Below are 26,587 nucleotides of genomic sequence, written 5' to 3' on the forward strand. Positions count from 1 at the left end.
TTTGAACAAAGGCCTGGATTAAAAGTGTAATCTGTAGCTGCACAATTGTTTTGTGCAGATTAACCCCCTGGCTTTGACCCGACCCAGCTCTCTATCCAGAAGTTCTCAAATTTTTGGTGTGTATCCGAGTCCTATGAACTCGTGAAAATGCAGATTGCTGGGCTGCACTCCCAGAACTTTGGATTCAGTGGATTTAGCATGGGACCCAAGAATTTGCGTTTTTAGCAAAGCTCTCAGGCAATGCTGCTGTGTCCCTTGCACAACGCTTTGTAAACCATTCATCTTAGATCCCAGATTTACCTGACCTACTAGAACAAATTCTTCAAGGGAAAGGCCCTCAAATGTTGAATCTTTGTTCCCTGCCCCCCACATTCCTAGGTGATTCCAGTCATCAGGGAAATTTAGGCAAACCTGTTAATTCACCACAGTTGAGGTCCATGATCATTAGGTCTACTTATTTTAGCAATCATTTAGAGCAGTGGTTCTCAACTTTGGATGCATATTAGAATCACTTGGGGAGCTTTTTAAAGCATTGATCCCTGGGTCATATACCCAGAGATTCTGATGCCACTGCTAAATTAAGCCCAGCCATCTGTGTTTTTTAAGGGCCCCCAGAGGGAGCCTGGATGGATCAGTCAGTGATCCATCAAGAGTCAGTTCCACTCTTGATTTTGGCTCAGGTCATGATCTCAGGTTTGGGAGATCGAGCCCCGTGTCAAGCTCCATGCTGGGCATGGAGCCTGCTTGTGATTGTCTCTCTCTCTCCCACTCTACTGCCCCTACTTCACTTATGCTCTCTTTCTTTAAAAAAAAAAAAAAAAAAAGCCCCCCACCCAGGTATTTTCCATGTGTATTCAGGGTTTGGCTGGAATCCTCTTAGAAGGCTTTTACCCCCTTCTTTTCCCAACTAATTACTCTAGCACCCAGCCCAAATACCCTCCTGAGGAAGCCCTTCCTTGCACATCCACCACCAAGAGGGTAAAGTGCTTCTCTGCAGAATTAAGAATTCTGTCAAAACAATTGTCACAACACTTGCAATCATTGGGGACTTAGACCTTTCTCCTGCAAGAAGGTAAACCTCTTGAGAATAGGCACCAAGTCTGAATTTTCTCAGAATCCCAGTGCCTCGACAAGAGGATTCAGTCAGTTTTGAAGAATGAGTAAAATTTTTGTTTCCTGTGATTCCTACTACAGCAGTGCAGAGGGCAGCCTTGGCTCTGCCGCTTACCAGCCGTGGACACTGGCTGTGTTATTTAGCTTGAACTGAGCCTCTGTTTCTTTGTCAAATGGACACCTTGTGGGCTGGTTATAAGGTTTTGATGAGATCAGTATAAAGTACATCCCACAAAGCAAAGCATGTAGCAAGTGATTCAGTCAAAGTTAGCTATTTTTGTGTTCTGTTCTGTTCTGTTTGTTGTTTGAACTCAAGCCAATTTTCATCCCCAGTTCCCTGGCCAAACAGAGCTGCTGGGTTTGCTTTGCAGACTGTCAACTCTGCCACTCTTCTCTCAGCTCAAGTCCAACCAGGCTGCATGCTTCTAGTTGTCACCAGCTCTCCTGATCAAGTGGGGCATGAAGACACTCTCCACAGTGAGTGGGGACTGTGATGCAGCACCTTGCTTGGGTGTGGGCACATCCTGCTCTAGAGCCAGTAAAACTCCTCATTTGGGCACCCAAATCTGGAAGCTGTGCCTCCCACTGAAGTCCCTGACCAGAATGCACTTACTTGGATGTACAGATGAGTACAGCTGCGGGTTGGGATGACTACTTGGGCACTGTAGGTATGAAGTCCATCTGCCAAGATCCATGTGATGGTTGTTACAAGCTCCCCCATCCCTTCTCTCATAGCCACATTCCCAGTGGTTCATTGCCATGTGTTCCCCTGTAATCCTTATGATATCAAATCAGAGTAGAGTCTCCTACAAAACAACCCCATTTGGGGAGGATGCTGTTTATCTCCTCTGGGTTCTCTTTTCCCACTGGAGGGAATGATACTCAAGGGAGACCTCTCTGAGTGGTGTTGTGCTACCCTGGGGGAGGGGAAGGTGGTCAACCTATAACCACTCCTCTTACTCTTCTAATGCAGCCTGTCTTGGTCTGTCTCTGAGCTGTAGAAGGGTGTTTCAGCCTCACCCCCTGTGTTTTAGGATTTTCTAAGTGATGTCTTATTCTTGAGCGGTTATTAGTTATTCTTCTTGTGAAGGGGATCAAAGTCAGGAATGACATGTTACCATCTTGATGACATCACTTCTTATCCCAGTTTATTTCAAGGCCAACATAACCTTGATACCAAAACCTGAAAAAAATTATAAGAAAAGGAAATTAGAAATAAATATGTCTCATAAGTAGTGATATAAAATTCGGACAATGTATTAGCATATCAAAAGCAGTAACATATAAAAAGATTAATGCAGTATTAGGAGGAAAATTTACCCTAGGAATGCAAGATTGCTTAGACATTTAAAATCATTCAGCATAATACACCACAATAACAGAATAAGAAAGACTATGTTATCAGCTCAATAGATTCATAAAGAACATTTGAGAACATATAATACCCATTCATGATAAAAACTTTCAGCAAATTAGAAAGAGATGGATACTTCCTTAATCTGATAAAGGGCATGTATAAGAAACTAAAAATTAATAGTGTTGTTAATCCTTAAATATTAAATTTTTTCCTCCTTAGATCAGAAACAAATCAAGGATCTCTATACCTTTATATATAGTATTTTATTATATGATCTATTCAGTGCAATAAAACAAGGGGAAAAAAGACATAAAAATTGGAAATGAAGAAGTAAAATTCTTTTTATTCACAGGCAACAAAGATGTTTATCCTAAAGAATCTATGAAACACTACAAAATATCTCATAAGTGAATTTAGCAATGTCACAGGATACAAATTCAATATACAAAAATTGAGTTTATTTCTATATACCAGTAACAAACAATTGGAAATTGAAATTTGAAAAATGCTTTTTTATATAACATTAAACATATGAAATGAATAAAGGATACATTTAAGAAAATATGTGCAAAACCTATGCACTGAAAACCACATACTTTGCTCAGAGAAATCAAATAAGACCTAAAAAAAGTAAAAAATGCCATGTGCATGGATTGGAAGATTCAGTATTGCTAAAGATGCCAACTTTCTCCAAACTGACTTATAGACTCGATGCAATTCCATTTAAAATTGTAGCATGTTTCTTTGTAGATAGTTAAAGGTCATTCTGAAATTTACATAGAAATGCAAAGAGCCTTACAGGGCCAAAATAATTTTGAAAGAGCTGAGAGAAATTAAATAGGACTTAAATGACCTGATTTCAAGACTTATATTAAGGCCACAATAACAAAGTATAGTATGGCCATAAAGATAGACAAATAGATGAATGAAACAGAATTGGGACCAGAAGTAGACAGACCCACAACACACTGTCTTCAGATAACATTGCCAAAACAGTGAAATGGGGAAAGGAAAGTCTTTTTCTTTTAACAGGTATGCTGGAACACCTAGATAAATACAGGAGAAAAAATAAACCTCAATCTTTATCTCACAGTACATATAAAAATTAATTCAAAATGAATAAAAGACTTAACCTTGAAAGTTATAAGCATAAAGCTTGTTGTAACAACATGAGAGAAAATCTTGAATGTCTTAATTGCCTAGAGAAGACAAAGATTTCTTACAACCTCTAACACAAACAGTATTAAATGTAAAAAAAAAAAATAACAAACTTTAGTTTATCAAAACTTATAATTTATTCTCATCAAAAGACATCATTAAGAAAATGTTAAATCAAGCCACATACTGGGAGGAAATATTTGCAAAACATATCTGTCAAAGCCTTGTATCTAAAACATCTAGAGAATTCTCACAAGTCAATAATAAAGAAGCAACAACTTTTTTGAAATGGGCAGCAAGACTTGAACAGACACTTCACAGAGGATGATATACAAATGGTTAATAAGCTTACGAGTTTTCAACATTATTATTTTTGAAGAAGATGAAAACTACAATCATAATAAAATATACTACACCCTCAGTAGAAAGGATAAAATGAAAGACTTTGATGACACCAAGAATGGGGAGCAACCCAAATCATCATCTTTTGATGATGACTGTGTGAATTAGTACAACCACTTTGGAAAAGGTGATGGTTTTCTTATGAAATCAAACATACATCTACAATGTGACCCAACAATTCTACTTCTGTGTATTGACCCAAGAGAAATGAAAACAATATCCACAGAAAGACATGTACAAGAACGTTCATACCAACTTTATTCAAGTTAGCCTAATACTGAATCACCCCAAATGTCCATCAATAGTAAAATTGATAGCCAAATTCTGATCTATACTTTGCAATGGTATCTGGCAACTTTAAAAAGAACTAATAATATACACAACAATGTGGTCAAATCTCAAGCATTATATTGAGTGAAAGAAGTCAGACACAAAATCGTATCTACTGTGTTTGCAAAAATAATCAAATCTTATTTATAATAATAGAAATCAAAATGGGGTAAACTCTGAGGGGAGGGCTTAGCTAGAAGGAGGCGCTGGGGAATCTTCTGGGGTGATAGAAAGATTTTGATTTTGGTGATGGTTATATGGATATATATTTTTTTAATCAAAACTCATCTTTTTTTAAGTAAACTCATTATATACTAAACATGAATGCATTTTTTTCTATATGAAATTTTTTACATAAAAAAGAAAAAAGGAGGGGAGGGAGGCAACAATTTGAGGCTGGTCATTTGATTATTTTTAAAAAGGTCATAGCATGCTTTGAATTTTATGGACACTAATAAAATACATTTTATTATATATTGGATATTTGATATAAATAAGGCATCTTATATATTAATCAAAAACTGATTTAGAAACATTCAAGTGTTAGCACATTCTTTCTGAGTAATGCATATTCACACATTGGCCGTGCATGGTTCCACTCATCCCTTCTGCCTTAGTAAATGAAGGCTCTTGGGTCTGGTTTGCAGATCAGAGCTCCACTTTCCATGTACTTGACCTCTTTATGGTAGTTGATTATTTCCCAGAATGCATTTTTCCTAATGTGAAACTTTTATGTGAGAATGTCTCTAATATAGGGCTACCTGCCTTTATTTAAGTGAAATATGACCTGTTGCTTGCAGTCAGATTTCAATGCAAAGTTAACCTTGAGCAAAAAATCGAGACCAGTTGAATTTTTTTTCCAAAAGCCTTATTTATGCCAATGCCAAGGGAGAGAAAGAGCCAACAAAATTATATATTTAAGATCTGTTTAGCAAACAAAGAATGGGTATTTGGTTTGGAGTTGAGAGAAAACTTAGTAAAAGCTGAGAAACGCTTCAAATTACTGATCCTCACTTTTATTGAGTTTCACAGTAGGTCATTTTTAATTACATGCAACTTCTCTCTAAACAGCAGTGACGCTCCTGTTTCTGTAATAACTGACTGCAAACCTTTGCTCTTCTGGAATTGCATTTTACAAAATCAACTGAAACATAAATAGAATTAGACTTATGAGTGTTTGGCATGATGTCATCATGTGGTTGTGTTATTCTTGACTTAAATGACCTATTCCAATGAATGAACTGAAGAGAACTGTTATTGACCCCAGGGAGAGTCAGCCCCTGTGGGCATACTTTCTCTTTTTCTTTTGGGGATTTAGAAACTGACCCTCTGACTCAAACCGGGGGACTTTCAAGGATTCTTTCCTCAGAAGACCTGAAAGTCAATCAGAGCACGCAAGCATTCCCTCCACACCCCACCCTTTCTAGGATGGGTATGTCAGGGTTTGTCTTCCCAATTACTGATGAACATCCTGAGGAGAAGACCAGCAGCGAAGGGATTCTAAGACCACAGAATGAGGCAGAGATAGGCAACCTGCTTGGGTTTCTAATGTTCATTTTTCTAGGCAGATAGATTCTAATCTGTTGATATGAGTGCCTTTGGGCTAATGTTAAAACCATTATAAAACGTCCTGACCCTGAGATTAAAAGATAAGGGGAAAGGTACACTTTGAGTTCAAACTCAAAAGCAATCCAATAAGGTAAATACATGTTAAGAAGAAATATAACTTGCTTACCAATCTCGCCAAGTAGGCTTCTCATTCATTCATTCAACAAAGATTTTTAGCATGGCTTTAGTTTATGAGACTTTAAAGATATTTAAGATGATTTTCCTGTTTTAAAGTAATTATAATCTAGATATAAGTACAAGATATACACACCAGAAAACTAGAATTAAATAACAGTATAAAGCTCAAATAACAGAACACATCTGTAAAAGAGGTGTTACAAGTCAGTAAATTTGCAAAAGATCATCATTAAGATAATCACACAAAATTTGAGGAGAAAATCGAATATCTAAGAAGAATTGAATCTGGTTTTTAGCAAGTGCTTGACTAGGTGCCGGTTAAGCCAATGAAAAGACCCCATGTGCTGGTTTTCACTTCTGTGGAGAACACAGGTGTGCTCTCAGTTTATAATGAGCTCTGATTCTTAATGAGAATGTGTATGTTTAACTGTCAAAACTACCAAATTGTAACTGATCACATTAGGTTGTAATCAGTTACTTTCCTATTTGTCTGTCTTTCTCTATTCTATGACCCTGAGGACACTAATTGTGACAACAGTAATCAACATTTTTTAAGCTTACTCTATGCCAGGTGTTGTTTTAAATTTCAGGAATTTCCCATATATTCATCTAGTCCTCCTAAAAACATGATAACATAAATATTATCCCCATATTTATGATTTATTTATTTTTAAAATTAACATCTAATGTATTATTTGTTTCAGGGGTACAGGTCTGTGACTCATCAATCTTACACAATTCACAGCACTCACCACAGCACATACCCTACCCAGTGTCTATCACCCAGTCACCCTATCCGTCACAGCCCTTCCCCTCCAGCAACCCTCAGTTTGTTTCCTGAGAGTGAGAGTCTCTTATGGTTTATCTCCCTCTCTGGTTTTGTCTTGTTTCATTATTCCCTCCCTTCCCCTAAGATCCTCTGTCTTGTTTCTCAAATTCCTCTTATCAGTGAGATCATATGATACTTGTCTTTCTCTGATTGACTTATTTCGCTCAGCATAATACCCTCTAGTTCCATCCATGTCATTGCAAATAGCAAGATTTCATTTCTTTTGATGGCTACATAGTATTCCATTGTGTGTGTGTGTGTGTGTGTGTGTGTGTGTGTGTGTGTGTGTGTATATATATATATATATATATATATATATATATATATATATATATAAACGTCTTCTTTATCCATTCATCTGTTGTTAGACATCTAGATTCTTTCCATAGTTTGGCTGTTGTGGACATTGCTGCTACAAACATTCAGGTGCATGTGCCCCTTTGGATCACTTTGTATCTTTTATCCCCATGTTTATAAATGATGGGACTAAGGCATGGAAAGCTTAAGAAACATACCCAGAAGATGTTTGTGGCAGACCTGGGATATGAAAACAGGCAGGCTGTCTTTAAAGCATCTGTGTTAATCCCTACACTGTGCACACTTTACCACATCTTATCTAGTATCATTGGTGCCTAAAACATTGGTTGATATGGTATCACTGGCTAGATGAACACATGGATGATAAGTAATTTTTGTAATGATACATTTTCTGGAAAGGTATATCAGTAATAATGCAAGCATTAATGGAGCAACTCCAGAAAGAGTCATTTTAGACTAAAGGATATACAACACCAATATGTCCCCCAGGAATGGCAGTGTGTCCCCATTCCATAGATGACTTAGGCTTTCAGTCCCTCCTCTGTTCCCTCCTATAGCTACAGCCTACACCATAGCATGGCTGATTGTCTAGTCAAAGGTCTTTGCAATAAACAGAAACCTCCCAAACTTGCTCAAGTATTAAGTGTAATAAGAGAAATCTCATGGGTATGGAGGAAAAAGAATTTCCTGGGATTAGAAAAGAGACATGTTTGCAGGGTATGAGGTATGACCAAACCAACCCCTAAAATGCATCTGCTACAAGTCTGAAGACCTTATACTTTTGAATTTCTATACAGTAACAGATTTCTTTATTTTTCTCTCACAGGAAGTTACACAATACTGAAAATGAAGGCAGTACTTGAAACCACTTACTGAAATGGGCACCAGCCCATCTTTATCAGCAATGCTTACCCCAAGGTTTCTGGCCCAACCTAAGCTTTGTGCATTTCCTTTGAATATGTTGTTCTTTCATTCACTTGTTCATTTTCTTGTTAATGCACACGTTCATTCATTTGGAAATCTTACTCTCTTCCGCATCCTGTTTGTCAGGACTGGCACAGAGCAGGGGGTACAGAGTGGTGCGTCAAAAAACTCAGACCATGACCTCCCACAGTTGGCAGCTGAGGGGTGTCAGCATATAACCATATGTCTTAGGGTACTTGATGGCTACGTCCTGTGTCCTCATCTGTTAATAGGGTTAAAAACTGGCCTGGCCTTTCTCACATGATGAAATGAGGCTTAATGTACATGAAATCCTCTTTCCAAGTGTAAGAACTTGATCAGAATGCTGTCATTTGGTCAGTGAACAGAAACATCATGATAGCAGCTAGAACAATTGACTCTTTTCTGGCTTGTGGGAGGCAGTCTGGGGTGGTACATGGGGCCTGGCTTTCAGGGACTGACATCTGAGTTTCATCTCAGTACCACATACTAGCCACGTTACCTTAGGCAACTTATATAACCTCCTTGGGCCTTAATTTTGTCATCTCCAAGAAGAAGCTTATAATGTCTGCCTTGCAGAGAATTTTTGTGGGTCCAAGAGGGTTTGTAAGCCAGCTGACTCTGCTTGGTCTTGAATAAGTACTGGCTGATATTTTTAGGATCCTGAGCTCTTCCAGAATCAGGTATCAGGACTTTGAGCTTTCCTAGATATACCCCTTCTGCCTCCCTCTCTTCTCTGTGATTCTGCCATCCCTTCATCTAGCTAACCACCTCCTGGCCTTATAGAAAATACGCACAGCCCATCATCCTGATGTGCCTTCCCAGGTGGCATCCCACAGTCCGTGGTAGCCTTGGCTTCACCAGTGAAAACCCCTGTTTCTCATACCATACTCTTGGGGGGTCCCTCTTTCTGGGTGGGTGCTGGAGGCCTAATGCATAATCCCAGGAATGATTCTATTGGTTCATTTGCAGAGTACCAAGTGAATGCCAAGTATTTTATTCCCACAATAGTCCTGTGAGGCAAATACCACCCCCCCACCCCGCTTTATAGACAGGTGGAATATTATCGCCATATCACACAGTAGAAAGTTGTGAAACAAGGATCTGAACTCTTTCTACTGAATCCAATATCTAGGGACTCCCTACAGACAAGGCAAATTTCAGTTGTAAAGAAATACAGCCCTTAAGTATAGTACTAAGCAAGCAAATTGTTAGGGACTGTATCATAAGAAATGCGTGGTTTTCCTAGAAGTAAATTCATAAAATCAGGGATTAACCAATATTTATCGAGCACCAACTGAATTTCAGTGACTATCCTGGCTTCTCAGCATACACAGATGGAGAAGCATGATCTTGCCCATAGATGCTCACGTAAACAGGGAAGCAGACGTAGGAAGAATAAACAGGTAATCACGAGCACAAGGAAGAAATCGTGAGTTCATTCTGAATAGAGGATGGCCTAGTCAGGGCCTGTTTTCAATGTAGGTTTTGGTGGAGTATGCCCACAGGCAGGAGAAGAGAGGTCCGTAAAAAAATAAGCAGCATGACAAGTTGACAGAAGTGTGAGACCATAGGAGTTCTCTGGAAAGACTGCACGAACTCGATAGAACAAAATATTCGTGAAGAGAAATGAGAGATGAGCCAAAAAAAAGTTGGGGTGAGTCGAGATGGTAGAAGTTCTTTGATGCCATAGAAAGGCATCTGGAAGTGAGCCTATAACCAGGAGGCAGGCGTAAGAAGTCTGTGTTCTAACGTAATGACTCTGGTGATGGATATTTAACTAACCTCATTGTGGTAATCCTTTCACAATATATACAAATGCCAAATCATCGTGTTGTATTCCTTTTTTTTTTTTAAAGATTTTTATTTATTTATTGGACAGAGAGAGATCACAAGTAGGCAGAGAGGCAGGCAGAGAAAGAGGAGGAAGCAGGCTCCCTGCTGAGCAGAGAGCCCGATGCGGGCCTCGATCCCAGGACCCTGGAATCATGACCTGAGCCGAAGGCAGAGGCTTTAACCCACTGAGCCACCCAGGTGCCCAATCAGGTTGTACTCCTTAAACATATACAACATTACGTGTCCGTTATCTCTCATTAAGGCTGGCAAAACTAAAAGTGAAACAATGACTCTGTGTGTCATTTAACCCCATTGTGTTGGTTTTTGGTTTCTAAGATACCACAGAACCATCATGCCTTTCTCCTGGACCTGCCATAGGTCAAACCTTGATCTAACCCAACCGGAATGGACAATGGAACTTAGTCCTGGAACATGGCTTGGGGTTCTAATATAGCACACATGGTGGTAAAGAATGACCCCTGAGGGGCACCTGGGTGACTCAAAGGGTTAAGCCTCTGTCTTGGGCTCAGGTCACGATCTCAGGGTCCTGGGATTGAGCCCCACATCGGGCTCTCTGCTCAGCAGGAAGCCTGATTCCCTCTCTCTCTGCCTGCCTCTCTGCCTACTTGTGATCTCTCTCTGTGTATCAAATAAATAAAATCTTAAAAAAAAAAAAAAGAACGTACCCCTGAGGAACTGTAAACAATATGAATGAATGATTGAGGTCCCTATGCTAATTTCATCTATGATGTGGAAATTGAACTGTCTATTCAAGCAGTTCTAGGAAGAAAACCAGGAAAGCCACACTTGCCACAGAAACCCCACATTTGCTCTCCTACTGCCATTTTCTCTACCATGAGTTCTATTTTAAACTCTGACTTTCCTAAATCAGACACTAGAGTTTTAGAAGCTCAGCGTCAGTAGCTCTGGCATAGCTCGGAATCTTCCTCAATCCAGCAATGGAACGAAAATGAAAATAAAATTATGGAAAGGGCAGATGCAGTATCTTATATCACTTTTATTACATTATATTTTAGCAGCTGAGACAGGAGGGGAGAATATTATAGAATCAGCTTGCTGCAGTCTCGCCTATAATTATATTTTTCCTTGATAAGGCGTTGGCAAGGAGCCCATGAAAATATTGATGCGAAACTTGATCTCCCAGTGCTGTGGAATTTCTCCAGGCCCTGGACTGAGACTGAGAGGTTTTGGAAGTGTTTGGCAGCTATAGTAAATTCAGGAGCTGGAGGCAAGGAACAATTCTTCTAACACAAGCCCAAAGTCAATATATTATATAACTACGAAAGGCACACTCCTCACTGTACTTTGATGCTCTTGACTGAATCTTATCCAACCCCACGTATCCTATAGGGGTGTAAACATACACTTCAAACAATATTTGGGGAGAAGGGTGGGATCCCTATAAAGTTTCATGGTTTTTTATTTAGAGATGAGTGTGTTCTTTCTAGGGATGCTGATCCTGAACTTCTCCAAAACCAAGTGGCAGTGAAACCTGTGTGTCCCCTGATATCACATAATTTGAGTTGTGCCTCCCCTTGCTGTCATTCTTTATAAGGATCAGTCCAATTCTGCTTTGCCAAAAAAAAAAAAAAATGCTGGAAGTTAAGATACAGCATGAACAGAGTTTGCTGAGGACTACACATTTGTATGCAAAGTCATTTTAAATGAGAGCCTATATAGCTGTTCCCATAGACAAAGCTAGAAGCTATTTTATGGCCTGGCTCATTGGAAGACGTTTCAGGGCAACTGTGAGGAGGCTGCTGGCAGAGTGAAAAAGAACACAAGCTTGGGAACCAGACACACCTGGATTTAAGAGCCCACCTCTGGCATTAGATGTGGCATGAGCTTGATGAGTATCTCAGTCTCTCATCACCTGTGAGGATGGGATGAATAGAATGGGGTTATGTATGTGAAACCCCCATAATGGGCACCTAGCAGGAGCTCAAGATTATGTTCTTTCCCCCTATCTTCTTTTCTCTTTTTCACCTTAGTATATAATTATCTGTGCATGGAGCAAACAGAATGCCAGGAAACCTACCTCACAAATTATCTAACAAGGGATCTGGTTACTAAGGTTTTTAAATGGCTTCTAGTGTGATTTTTTTTTAATGTTACCATCTATTTATACCATGCCACTTTTGCAAAAATGATAGGAGACAGCTTTTCAAATAAGATAAATGCACTAAGCTTGATAAAACGAAAATGGAAAAAGATAAGGATGCAGGGACCAAATATCCTAACCCAGTTGGTGTAACTGAGTACAATGTTGGCCAGGGAAATACTTGGAATTTCTATTACACGTAGCCTCCATTGTAAGAAAAAAGGAAAGATGACAATTTATATGAGGAGACAGTTTTGCCTAGTATTCAAAAAACGTCCTTATTTGGGTAATTTTACTGGGACAATTTAGAGGCGCTATTGATTTTACAATGATAGGTGATTTTCTTAAGTCATACTCCTGAGACCCCGAGTAGTAGAGCCAGGCCTGACCAAGGCAGCAGGATGATGTATGCAGGGTCTGGGAAGATCCCAGACTGAAGACCTTGACTCTTAGATCAACTCGCTTCATCACCAGCTTAGGGATGACACCGTGCGTGGTTGAGTGGAGATTTCTTGGGCTTTGAAGTGAAACCAACCAAGGCTCAGACACAGCTGTGCTACCTCCTACCCACTGAAGCCTTGGGCAAGTTTGCTTAAGCTCTCAAATCATTATAAAAAGGGAAAGTAGTAAGAGGAAAAAAAGAAAGGAAAGGAAATAAGTAGCACTCTACTTCTTAGAGTGTTGGTAAGCATTTAATGGAATAAGAAGTTTCATAAGGGGAGAGGATAAAGCCTAAATATCTGCAGTGGTCCCAGGGGAGCCCTGGTGTTCAAGTTCTAAGCACAATACCCATGTGTGTTGTAAACCCCCAATTCAGGCTCCGCATGCTCTTCTGTTGGAGATCCCTCAGGAGAGATGCTTATGAGCTACCACCTTCTTACCAAAGGCTTGTGCAAATATATGCACACCCATACGTACATATGTGCTCCTCTCTCCCCAGATTAGTTCTGGTATATTACTTCATAATCATAAAAAAAAGATTCCTGCCCTGCCTGTTTAAAGCGCTGCTGTTTCCACTTTCTTTCTACCTCATTGGCTAGTTGGTAAATTCAAAGTTCTCCATCCTACTAGTGAGATTATGTTGTCAATATGTTGTTTGTTGGTTCGCCCTTGAACATCCTTACAAATCATTTTCTCAAGAAATCAGTTCATCCAGCTCATTCTTGCTTTTCTTCCAAATTCACATGGCAGACAGAACAATCTTTAGCAAATAGAGTCTGTTATCAGTTTAGGTCACAAGACTAAGGTTTGGTGGAAATTCAATAGAATTATATGAATTCTCTCTTTTATTTATTTTTATTTATTCTTATTTATTTTCTTTTTATGTAAAGCTACTACCACTAAGTGTTTTCTTCTTTAATTCCTTATAGAGAATATTTTCTGTTGTTCCATTAGCCAAGACAAATCTTCATGCATATAACCATCTATGGTTCTTAAGTAATTATTTATATATTATATAATAAAAAGCTATTGATTCCATCCCCATAATAACCTGAAGATTATATAACACATTGTGGAAATATGTCAGCATCTCAATGTAAAGATAATCAAGGGGTGGTTGCCTTTACAGACACGTGGAAAGAGAAATATTCTTCTTAAGGAGCCATGTATTTACATGCTTGTTTATTCACTTTGAACATATCCCTACAGTTGTTAAGACAGGCGACTACAGAGCAGTGAAAATATTCTAAGCAGGTATTCAACTCATTTTTCTCTGTATCTTTGTTGACTGACGACCTACTGGCCACTGAAACTGGGAAGGCAGCATATTCTGATCCGCATAACAGAGTCGCCCCACACTGTAATCTGTATAGAACCCTTATGTGAGTTTGGTTAATGTACCCAGATTTTATGAGTATAGATGACCCTATAATAAGGAGAACAGATTCTGGACCCCTCCTTGGCACTTCACACATTGTAAAGCCCAACACAAGACAACCTTACTGTTATTCACTGTCTCTGTTAAATAACCTCATACTTTCTCCCATTAGAACTGACTCTTCCAAAAACCTTCTGAATTGAAAATCTGAACTATGTATGCCATACCTATGTGAAGTGGTATTAAAAATAAGTGAATGCTTTTAGATTTTCAAAGTGTTTGGACATCTGCTGTATTTAAAAGAAAAAAAAAATTTAAGTGCCTTCAGGCTTTCATAGAGTAACAAGATAGTTAAAGATTTAAAGGTTTTACCCACTTGAATTTGGGAAATTATAGAAATTTTTCCACAGAGAGAAAAGAAAATTTTGGATCCCCAACGTTAGCATCTGTAGGAATGACCAAATTGACTGCAGATCTTAGTCTATGCAGGTGTGGGGAGGGTGACTCATGAACCTCGCGTTTGTGGAGGAGAACTGAAGCAAGTCGCCAGAGCTCGTCTCAGGAGACTAGACAAGTTCAGGTGGTTTTGCATCATGCACAGCATGGTTAAGGGGAATCAAACAATTTACCTAAACCTTGTCTCAAAACTTAAGAGTCTCAATAAATTCTGGTGATATGCCGAAAGAATTTGTGCTCCAGATAGCTGGACCAGAAAGAACCCAAAGTTGCCTTTGGAGAGGTATTGTTTTGTTTTGTCTGTACAACAGGCTGTAACAAATTGTAAGCAGCTTCCAAGGATTATCATGATCTTGAAACACTTTTGCTTTTAAAAGGAAGTAATAATTTCACATTTTTGAAACCACAGGCAATAGTTTTTCTGCCTAAAGTACTATAAGCCTTGGGCACATGAATAAATCAAGTGGAAATGGGGGGGTGAATATTTGAAGTTACTCAAGAAAGATACTTAGGTATTTCTCTTTTTTTAAGTTTGATAAAATTACTCTAGAAGTGTCAGAGAAAAGCAGTACCATATTTAAGAAATGATCTGCCGGGCTAAATATTTAAAGGCAGAACCATGTGGTTTATATCACATTCTGCAGATGCTATAGTCTTTGACACGGTAGCACACTTCTAATTTTTAATGTAGCCTGAGAGCTAGTTTTACAGATAGATGAAGTGATTTGACCAGACTTGCAAATGAATGCAAATATGGTCCTGGATGTTAGATTTCTATCTTTCCTTGTTCATAAATAAATAGGACAGTGTTTGTAGAGATGTCCATTTATCAGGACTATGTAGGAACAGCAGAAGCCCTGTAATGATAACACCGCCACTTACCTAACTGTCACTGTGTGCCAGACACTGTCCCAAGTCATTTATTTTTATGAAGTATGACTCAGTGCAGGGGTTAGTCTCCTCATTATCTCTCCCTTATTAGTGCCCTCATTTTACAGTTCCAGAAATTGAGGCACTGTGAGATTATGTAGTTAACCCAAGATCCCACTGCTAGAAAGTGGTTTAAAAAAAATAAAAAAGATTTTAGACCCAGTCAAGCAAATTCTAGAGTCCACTTCATGCTTAACTACCATACCGTGAGACAAAGTTAAGACTCTGCCTCATAGGATGAATATATTTAACAAGTGGGTTTTAGTATGGTACTAATCAGGGGCGCTGCCATTCATAGAATACCTTCCCCTTGGATGATCTGCTGTGACTGTATCTCAGAGAGGCATCCTAAGGCATAATCATGAAGATGGGTAGAAGCACTGAATGTATTTTTGAACCTTGGGAAGTGGCCAAACCCCTTCCCAGAGAAATGGGAAGGTGTAGTCCACTGGAGCTGTCTTCTAAAAGCTGTGATAGGTGCAGGGGCGGACAGGCCTGGAATGGGTTTGGGATTGGGACAAAGATAAGAGCACAAGAGGAAAAAAACTCCAGAATACTGAGGCCCAGTGGGGAAAACTATACAATTGTGAAGTCATTTTTAGTGTCTATGGCTAGTTTCCCACATTAACAGGAAGAGCCATTAGTGGCTCTTCCCTTTTTCATAATTGTCTTTCTCTCCCAGGCATTCTACAATGAATACTTTGTTCTTTCTCTGATCTCTTCAAACCATTGACACCAACTTGTCCACCTCACTTTCTGCACAGAGAAAGTAGCCATCTTCCAGAAAATCCCTTGGTCTCTCACCACCAAGCCTGCATTTCCTGCATAAACATCTACCATTGGCAACTTACCTGCCTCAGCACCGCCCCCCGCCCCCAGCACCTGGCTTTCTACTTCCATTCAGGATGCTCCTCTTTCCTGACTCCCCAGAGACCTCATGTAACAGATGATCCCCTTATTCTATTTTCCATCTCTACCCTCCTCTGGCTCCTTCCCACCAGCATGTAATAATGTTTAAGATTCTATCATCATTTAAAAAAAATCTCTTCTTTCATATCATGTCCCTCCCCATCTCCTGCCCATGTTTCTCCTCTACAATCAAACGTCTTCAGAGAGTTGTCCTACCTACTGTCTCTGTTCCCCCACTTGCTGTCTCTCATCTACACCTTGCAGTCTGGATCTTCTCCCTCCCACATTACAGAAATCCTCTGGGCTAGGTCTACAGTGCTGATGTTACTCATTCTTCCCCTCATGTTGTTGATCACTTCCTTCTTGAAATGTATTAGTGACCTTGGAGAATAGAGTCAAGAGCAGGGAGTTTTAGGCTTCCTCAACACCACTCATTACCTGATTGTGTTCTGGCCATCGGGTTGCTTTTTTTTTTTTTTTTTTTTCCTTCATCTTTTGGGCAGGTAACTTTTTCTCTGCCCATTTATGGAATACCAGAGTTGCTCAGATTCTTTCCTAGTGTAACTTCTCTTCTCACTGTGCACATTCTCTTCATGTCACTTTTATCAAGGCTTTTGTTCTGATCTGTGTGCTTATCATTTTTTAATCTATGTCTTTGATTCAGATACTGATCTAAATTACAAGTCTAAGCGTAGGTCCAACTATCTCACAGTCCTAGGTACTCCAAACTTGCACATCCCAAACTGGACTCATAATCCTCTCTTACCTTTTTAAGCCCTCTTCCCCTTCCTGTATCTCCTCTTCCCCAGGTACTCACCAAAAGCTGTCATGTGTCTATTTACCTGTCACTCAAGTGTGTTCCCTTTGTCTTCACACCCCCTGCCTCTGCTAATCCACACCAGACTCCAACCATCTCTCCTCTCTGACCACTACAGTCTCCTGACCAGTCTGCTGTGCTTGGCGTCTGTTCCAGTTCTTCCTCCAGGATGATCTGTCTGAAATACACAAATGATCATTCCAGTTCCCACTTCAAGCACTATAGCAGCTCCAGATTGTCCTCTGGACTAAACCTGGATTCCTTCCCTGATCTGCAAGGCTCTTCAAGAGCAAGTTCCTGCTCATCCCCCACTTCTCATGCTCAGTACTCCTCTCTCAGGTTCGGTGGTCCAGTCATACATAAAATCTTGCCAGCTTTGAAAGCTGCATTCTCTTTCTCTCATCTGAACGACTACTTCTGATCTTCCCTTTGCCTCTGCAATACTCTCCTCCATACTCTGTCTTCCTCTCATTCATCCTCTAGGGTCCAGATTCTAAGTGACTTCTTTTGATGAACACTTTCTGGCCTTCCACATCCAGAATAAATGGCCTTTCATAACCCTTTTGAATTCTTGCATAATAGCACTTATCACGCAGTCTCGTTGGGCTTGAATGAGTGATTTATAAGTATTTAATAAATACTTAGGGTAACATAAAAAATAACATCTTATATTTTCTCTGATTATTTTAGAAATCAAGGTAGTTAAATTTGCCATCCACCACCTAAAAATCCTAAATCCATCGCAGTTTTGCATGACTTCACTTTGTAGTTCAGCGGACCTGAATGAATAATGGTTTCCCTGTGGCTCATGGAGATAGAGAACAAAATATACCAAAGACACAGAGGGAGAAAGAGCTGAACTAAGTGTGCATAAAAGCAAAGTATTATGTTAAATGAAAAATACCTATGGATAGGAGGGAATTACTTCAGTAAAGTATACACTTTGGTGATGTTCATTTTTGGTTCAGTTAATATTTATTGGGCATAAGACCACATGATGTTATGTTCTCTCTGTGCTGAACTCTTTTTAGTGTGAAATACATATTGTATGACAAAATAACGAATCGACTAAAATCCCATGCTGCTGCACTCTTCCTGCCCAGGCCCAACTTTACTCCCATTCTCTCCAATCCTACATAAGTCTTCTAACTCTACTATCTATTCTGGAGGCAAGTCCCCCATTCCAAGAAGAGAGAAGCCATAGACACACTGAAATGATGAGGTAATTATAACTTGGGAAGATCCGGATTCTTTTTCTGTTCTTCCTTTTAAGCAAGTTTCAGAACTGTTCAGGCAGAGTGTAGATCATTCCTTCTATTTCTTCTCCCAGGACTTGGTTTAGGAAGTTTCAGACCTTGTTCACACACATCACATCAGAGGATGGTATCCATTAGGGTTACAGAAACGGTTAGGAAGACTCAGAGAAGTATGAAAAAAGGGGCCAAGGTGGTGGGGGAGGGGAGGGTCTGTTAGTTTCAGAGCTCATCTCAGTTTAGTTGCATCTCTCTGACATAGATATTTATATTAGAAAATATCACCACTTTTTACTTAGTAAATTATATGTGTGTACCTTGAGCTTTCAGCCTTTACTTTTTTATCTTTCAAACTTTAACAAAGCTGCTTATGGTTTAGCAAGTTATTTCATAGAGCGAGGAGGTGGCAGACATGGCCAGTCCTGTCCCACCATCCTCTCTCCCTAGTGGTTTTCCATGTTTGGAGAAGTTGAGGGCTTTGAACATGTGTGTATTATTTTTTCCTGATCCTTCACTTGTTTGAAGTGAAAATACTTAAGATTTTCTCAATCCTTTGACATTCAGATATTCCGGAACTGAGAAAGGCTGCTCTTGAGAGAAGGGGCTGTTCCGTTTTAGCATTTTCTGTTTCTAGCACTGTATCGTGTATCAGCTGAGGATCATATCTCTCCCTGTCCTGCGTTTTTGAAAGGAATTAGACCCCAAGAACATTTTATCCTAAGCTTCTGATCTCTGGACTCCTCCCTACCAACAAGCCCTAGCATACCCACACTTTATAGAATATGGCCACCGGAGCACAGATAGTAAGCTCTACTTTGAGCTTGATGGAAGTCAGAGCATAATTCTCACTACTCTAAACATTTCTCATGTTTTTTCAAATGGTGTTTCTGCTTCAATACGTACATCAGCTGTGTGGATAATTTTGTAGGTGTTTTTAGTTCTCTTTTAGGAAAGCCTCCTCTGTCTAGATGTCTAAAGAAGTTTCCCTCCCTTTCATTTCAAAACTGGTCCGAAGTCTTACTTCTTTGCTTTCCTTCTCCCTTTTTTTCCCTCTCTCCTTTGCATCTTAATATCTAAAACTGAGGTCTCCTGCTCCTGTGTCTGAAAGCCAGCAGTGATCAATGAAGTGAGTATCAGTGACAAGCACTCATCCAGCAGGAGCCAGTTTGGCTTAAAATCAACCTTCGTCGGTAAACCAAGAGAATACATAATCCTGATTGATTAGTCCCAGAGAACATATTTGTGTCATTGGTAGTCAGTGTAATTGAACGAAAAAGTTCTTCATGCTAAATCCTCCCCTTGGATTTTACCTTCTCACATGTCTATGCCACAGGTAAATCGTTTGGGTAAAGAATGAGGAGATGAAAGCTTATTTCAAAGCTTTGTTACAGTAGTGAATAGGTAACACCATCTGAGGTCCGCAAGCTTCTTAGAATTTGTCTTAGAAGATGTCATAAACTGTGATGCATTTGATCTAGCCCAGGATCCCTATGCATTTAGGTTCGAAAAAAAATTTCCATTTACTGAGTTCTTGACTCTAATGTAGGTACTTTGAGTTCAATCCATCACAAAAACAGCTTTCCCTAGGAAGAATGTGACAGGCATGTTGGCTTTCTTGGGAAACAAGGTTCATAATTCTCTGTATGGAAGTCTCTGCTGAGGTCTGACAGAAGGTCTCTTGCTGGGGCCCAACTTTATTTTTTTACCTTTAGTACAGAGTACTCAATTATCACATTCTTCCCAGAATTACTTCATCTATTTCAAGGAAACATTGAACAATTGTCTCAAAGCATGTCTATGAAATCTAGAACCTACCGTCCTTATCATGAGAGTGGAAAATGTCTTAACTAAGGATTTTCCCCGTACATACTGAATTTTTTTGTTGTTGTTCAACTAAAATATCTTAAGCTCTAATGATTTATTTTTCATTTTTTTCTGCAACCTTCTCATAATCATACTTTAGACCCTTAAAGGAGTATATCTAACTTTTCTTGACTTTCAGTGTTTTGAACCATTTTAATTACTTGTATGACATCTCCTGGATCATGTCTGTATGTGTCTTTTAAATCTGGAACCCGTTGTGGAGATGATGAGCATGGGAGATTTGCAGATAGGTTTTGCTGGGGCTCCTGGGTGGCTCAGAAGGTTGGATTTCTGCCTTCGGTTCAGGTCATGATTTCCAGGTCTTGGGATGGAGACCCATGTCTGGCTCCCTGCTCAGAGGGAGCCTGCTTCCCCCTCTCCCTCTACCTCTCCCTCTGCTTGTGCTCTCTCTGTCTCTGTCTCTGTCTCTCTCTCTCAAATGAATAAATAAAATCCTTTTAAAAAATAGGTTTTGTTGATGGTAATGATACAATAAACTTTGGCATTTCACGTTGGAGGGGACGAGTTCTGAGTATTTAGGATGATGAGGATTGGGGAGTTGTTGAACCCCAGACTTCCCTTTGTCCAAAATCATTGATATAGCAGTAGCAAGGTAAAGCCTTCAGCAGGATATATGTGAAGTAGCTAAATGAGCTGCATTGAGGTAGAAGTGGGAACAACATCAGTAGCACCAGGCGCCAAGTCTGAGTACACCACATACTTGAAAACCAGCATCTGATACTCAATCTGACTTCAGAGCCTAGGATACCAGGGGGAAAGCTCAGCAGGGGGGGTTGGAAGCACTCTTGTCATTCTTTTGGCAGAGTTTTTTCCTGGAGGGCCTCTTTTGAGATTCTGGTGGACATGCCCATACTAAGCTCCTGGCTCCTTGACAGACATGATTAGAGTGGCCAGGCAACTCAGACCTTCCTCTCCTGTCGCTGGAGGTTGGTCTACTCAGCCAGAGGTGGTGCTGTACTTCCTCCCACACAGCTTCATTCAGCCTGTTCTCTATACGGACCAGGTCCCTGGCATGCACAGCCATCTGTCATACAGCATAGTGACTACCCTAAATAGGGAGGACACACAAGCTAGTGAAAATGCGTCTCAGAAGTGAGATGATCTGCTTCCATAGCAACGACCACTGGGCTCCATATTTCAGATGCTGTTGTCACTACACAGAACCATGAGCAGCAGAATTGGCCCCTTATCATAAGCCCCAGGGCAGGTGAGACCCCAAATCATTGATGAGGAAAAAAGCAAGGGTACCCATCCAAATATTACATGTAGCAAAAAATACACTGCAACATAACACAACACAACACAACACAACACAACACAACTTAGAGACTTCAGACCACTTGATGATAGTTGGCCTAGCACTCTCACTCTGCTCATATTACAGCTGTCTTTTCCTGCCCCATTCCTGGACCTACCCACCTTCCAATCCCCTCCAATATGGACCTTGCCTTTGGCTCTTGAAGACTGCACATCCATTAGCTTTCTACTGCTTGGGGGTTCTTATTTCTTTGATCTAACTGAACAAAAACACTTGTGTTATTATCATGCACCGTACTGGTGTAACTATATTACAGATATTAACTTCTACATCTAAGAGGTGACCCTATTGCAACCGCACTTTCTAAATGATTTTGTCCTTGCTTGTCGGTCTTCATGTTGCTGGACTCGGCACATGGCCAGCTCTCTGGAGACCCGGTGTGGCCAGAGTCAGCATTATCAGGACCCTGTCGATGGGTCCATCAGTGCGGGTGGACAGTGATCCTCGTGTGGCAGCAGGAGAATATGAGCTCTTGGAGCTGAGTAGTTTGGGCTTTCATTCTAGGTTTGCCACTTAGCAGCTAAAGGAATCTAGGCATGGTATAGTTTTCTCATTTGTAAAATGGGCATCACCTCTTGGGTTGGAGGGTTTTGGAGGGGGGTTAGAAATCACACAGGGAAAAGTCTAGCACAGGTGCTGGAACAGATAGCCTCTAGGAAATGATAGCCACTGTTATTCTTTCTGATTCCCTTAAAAGTGTAGAAGTCCTTATGTTTCATTAAACTGCCCCCGGGAGAAGCCTGAGAAGTAAAAGTGACCTTATGTTTTGGCTATAATCTTTTCTTTTCTCTTCTCTTTTTCTTTTTCTTTTCTCTTTTTCCTTTTTCTTTTCTTTTCTCCTTTCCTTTTCTTTCCTTTCTTTCTTTCTCTCCCCCCCCCCTGTTTTTCTTTGTTGGATTTTTGTGGTTGTGGGTTTTTTTTTTTTTTTAATAAAGAAAATGTACCTGGAAAGCTTTAGATTTTCTCAAAGTTATCTAGCTAATTAACAAGAAAACAGAGTTCCAGAACTGAGGCTACCGGATTCCTCCCTGAGTCTTCTTCACCCACTACCGCCCTCTGCTACTGTCCATGTGCTGCACGGGCTCAGCGGAACACTGACAGAGCCCAACGCTGGAGATCATCTGTCAAAACAGAGACATTCTTCTACTTCTCTTCATTTTCCAGTAGGAGCAGTTCCTCATTTCAGATCTCTCCCTTCAGGCTTCTGGAATAAGAAAGCTATTGTTCAGAGGCAAACACAAAGCCCCATTGCAGCAGCCCGCTTGCAGCAGCTGTGGTCTCTGGACTTGATTCTTCCAAGATTCACTGACGGTCATCTAGTTTAAAACAGGAACACACCGCGGTCTCTTTTTGTCCTGTGTGTGTGAGTGGTCACTCTTCTCTTCCAGGGCGAGAGGGTACATTCGATAGGACATACTACTTCAGCTAATATCACATTTGTTCTCTCATCATCATATAGAGGTTGAAAATTACTTCTTAGAGACAAGAAAATATTCCTGGGTGTAGGGGGCTGAAGTTGGACTATTTGACGAGTCTGGTAGCAGGCATTTGCCCGTGGTGATATTGTTACCATATGGATGGATGTGTAACTATTGAAAACAGGGATGAGAATTTCAGGGCGTTTTACTGGGACCACCAAGATGATGAATGACATATTTGATTCCAAGGAACTAAAGTGAAGAAGAATTTCACATTTTAAATTGGAGTATCATGTCAAAATGAAAACCTTATTATAAATAAAAGTATATATATATATATATATATAAATATATATATATATATATATATATAAACCTCTTGAGCTCTGGGAAGGCTCTATAGGACACCAACATAGTTAGAATGTTCCAGAATTATTTAAAAAAACAATGAATCAACCATAGCTGTCACCATCATTTATTCCTTTCTTTCTCTCTAATGTAGTACTGTTCTTTTTCCTCCCCTGAATGGAAATTGGATGGCCCTGTCTTGAAATATTAAACTATTTGGGGGCTTTTCAGGCCCTTTTGCTCATTATATCTATCACTGGGGCCACTAACTGGTAAAGTGGACCCATCATACTCTGAGTAGCTTTTTGTTCCAAGCCCTGCTTTGTTTTAAGCTAGGTGTTGAATGCAACATCAGAAGTAAGCAAGCAGACATTTAGAGGCAGATGTGGGCACATTCCCAAAAGTTCAGTGCCAGGGGCCTTGTGTTTCTTAACAGAGGTGACCTGGAAAGACTCCAAAAACAAGATGAAAAATACAAAGTTGAATTTAGTTAAAGGGAAGGAGAAAGGAAAGCATTGAAAGCTTGAATCCCGTTAACTTGAAAAGTTCAGTTCTGGCCTTTTAAAAGCTTCCTTCCAAAACAGACCTGTGTTAGTTTAATCTCTGGCCAATTGTAGATTTAAATTGAGCTTCTCACACATATTAATCTTTTTAGGAGTGAAAATGGCCATTGTTGCTAATAGGGAACTGATTTAGTATTTTCTGTTCATAATGGACTTTTACTTACTTGGATGGTTAAAACAGAGACCATGGTTATTATTTTATTAATGGGTCCCTAGCCGAGCAGACTGGGAGTGGAACACAGTGACTGGGGCCAGCACACAAAGTCAGTCAGACCCAAATGCAACTCCTAGCACTCCTAGCCGCTTGGGACCTTCGGCTGTAATACCCCCCACCTAAACCTCACCATCGTCATCTATCAAATGGGAATGTTTTTATGACATTCAAGAAGGCAAATGGATGTAAAGTGTTATGTTCGCAATGTAGTAAATAAATTCTATGTGTCACGGATACACTATGTTGTTTATCCTTGGAAAGATCTGGAAATGGTATCAATAGATAAGGCTATTTTAAATTTAACTATTACAAAATAATTATTTTATACATATGTAAAATATACATTATTGCTGTATATATAATAGCTCTATAAAATAATAGCCATCTTCTGAAGCATATATTGTTTGCCACTCATTTTACTAAAGCCTTATATATATATGACCTCATTTAATCCTCATAATGACCTTGCATGTTAAGTACTACCATGACACCTGTCTTTCACTGTTGAGGAAAGCTAAGCACAGGGAGTTTAAATAATTGTCCTACATCTCCCAGAGGCAGAGACAAAGTTTGAATGCAAGAGTCAGCCCTCTTCACCACCTCATGGACCACACCTCAGTGATTGTCCCGAGTAAACGAGACACACATGGATAGTCACCACCCTTGTATCCACAGGCCACTTGAAACACAGTGAGACCATGTCGCAAAGAACAGTAAACGTGGACAGCCGCACCTTGTTCATCACAACTGACGGATTTATTCATGTGTCTGACCAGAGTAATATGGGTCGCTATAGCTCAGAAGGAAAATCATGAATTCAGGTGTCAGAAGCTCTGTATTCAAATCTTGCCTCTGTGTCTTTCGAGAAGGATAAACTTGTGTCCTTACCCTTGCTGAGCCTCTCTTACCTGTTTGGTGAAATAAGAATGATGACTCTCGGGGCACCTGGGTGGCTCAGTCGGTTAAGTGTCTGCCTTTGGCTCAGGTCATGATCCCAGGGTCCTGGGATCCAGCCCCATGTCAGGCTTCCTGTTCAGTTGGGAGTCTGTTTCTCCCTCTGCCCCTGCCCTCCCTGTGCATGCTTGCTCTCCCTCTCTCTCTGTCAAATAAATAAACAAAGAAAAAAGAATGATGACTCTCAGGGCTCCTGATTAGCACAGTTGATTAAGCCTCAGACTCTTGGTTTTGGCTCAGATCTGGAGTCTGCTTCTCTCCTCTCTCCCTCTCCCGCTGCCTTTCTCCCCTGCCCCTATATGTTCTCTCTCTTTAAAATAAATAAATCTTTTAAAAAGATAAAATAAAATAATGATGACTCTTAAGGTATTATTGCCTGAATTTAATAAGCCATACATGGAATGACTGGGTGTGTCAGACGTCCCCAAAGAAGGCCTCTGCCTTAGTGGAAAGTGCAGATTGTAATGATTTGATATGTTTTTCTAGTTTTCCCTACTGGCTTCAGAAAATTACACTTTGCACAGAGTGCACTTACCCATTTCTTTCAGGTTGGAATATATTCATAGCAAAATTTAGCTCTTCATGCATCAGCCCTGGGGCACAGGCCCTATTCACAAAGCAGCAGGCCCTGAGCCACTCACTGAGTGGACATAACAAGTCGAGTTGCTCCCCAGAACCTTCTTGCCGCATTCGGCTTTCAGAGGAACGCTGGACCCAGACTGAGACTCTGAGAAGCCTTCTACCTTTCTTGGAGCCTAGACTTCTCAAGACAAAAAAGCACTACGTGGGTGTTAGCTTGCAGCCATCTGGGCCCCAGCACAACCAGAAGTGGAAAATACCCCCAAAGATTTGGAAGGGGGGAGCACGTTTGAAAAGAGTTTTAACTAGTGTGGCAAATGGTCCGTCACCCGCTCTCCTCTCCTGGGTTTGTTTGGGTACATCCCCACCTGGTCCCCAGGTGTGTCAGAACCACAACATGCCGTTCGTGCTGCTGCCGTGGACCAGACTCGTGCAAGGGAAGCCGGGCTGTGTACCTCGAACAATGGCTTTATTCTTTCAGGTGCCCGAAGAGAGGTTTGAGTGCAGAAGGAGCTCTGCTGCAGGAGGCAAGCAGTGAAGGGAGGGAAGGAGAAAGAACGAAAAGAAAGAAATGGTGTACTTCGAGGACCTTGGTTCCAATGAAAAAGAAAATCAGAAAGTAGGAAGAAATCCCCCTGGGAAAATATGAAGCAGGTCTTTCTTCCCCTTTGTCCCCTGAACCTGAACCTCAAGCCTGAAACAGATGTCCAGGTGAACTGGCTGCATATTGAGAAAGGAGAGGAACAGAGAGAAAACTTCAGTCTTCGAAAACTCAAGAGTTTATGTCTAGAATAGAAGACAGTTGCCAGAACGGAAAGTTGGGATTCCATCTCCCACATCTGGATTTGGAGGAATAAAGAAAGCTCTGGAGAGTTTGTTTTGGTGTTAATTATCTCACATTGGAAACCATCATAACAAGATGGTAAATTCTGGAATTTCCACTTTTCCTTTACCTGAAGAGGGTATATGTGT

The 26,587-nt window shown here is 40.3% G+C and overlaps 1 long non-coding RNA gene across 1 annotated transcript in view; it reads left to right on the plus strand.

Moving 5' to 3' along the window:
• The window catches only part of LOC309846455, a 398,332-nt gene extending 371,987 nt beyond the window's left edge, over positions 1-26,345 (plus strand). Inside the window, exon 3 of the long non-coding RNA XR_014301945.1 lies at positions 26,097-26,345. This is a non-coding gene — a long non-coding RNA (uncharacterized lncRNA). The remainder of the gene's footprint in view (positions 1-26,096) is intronic.
• Positions 26,346-26,587: the final 242 nt, after the last annotated feature.

This window comes from Mustela nivalis (assembly GCF_964662115.1).
Source record: "Mustela nivalis genome assembly, chromosome: 13".
Classification (NCBI taxonomy): Eukaryota; Metazoa; Chordata; class Mammalia; order Carnivora; family Mustelidae; genus Mustela; species Mustela nivalis.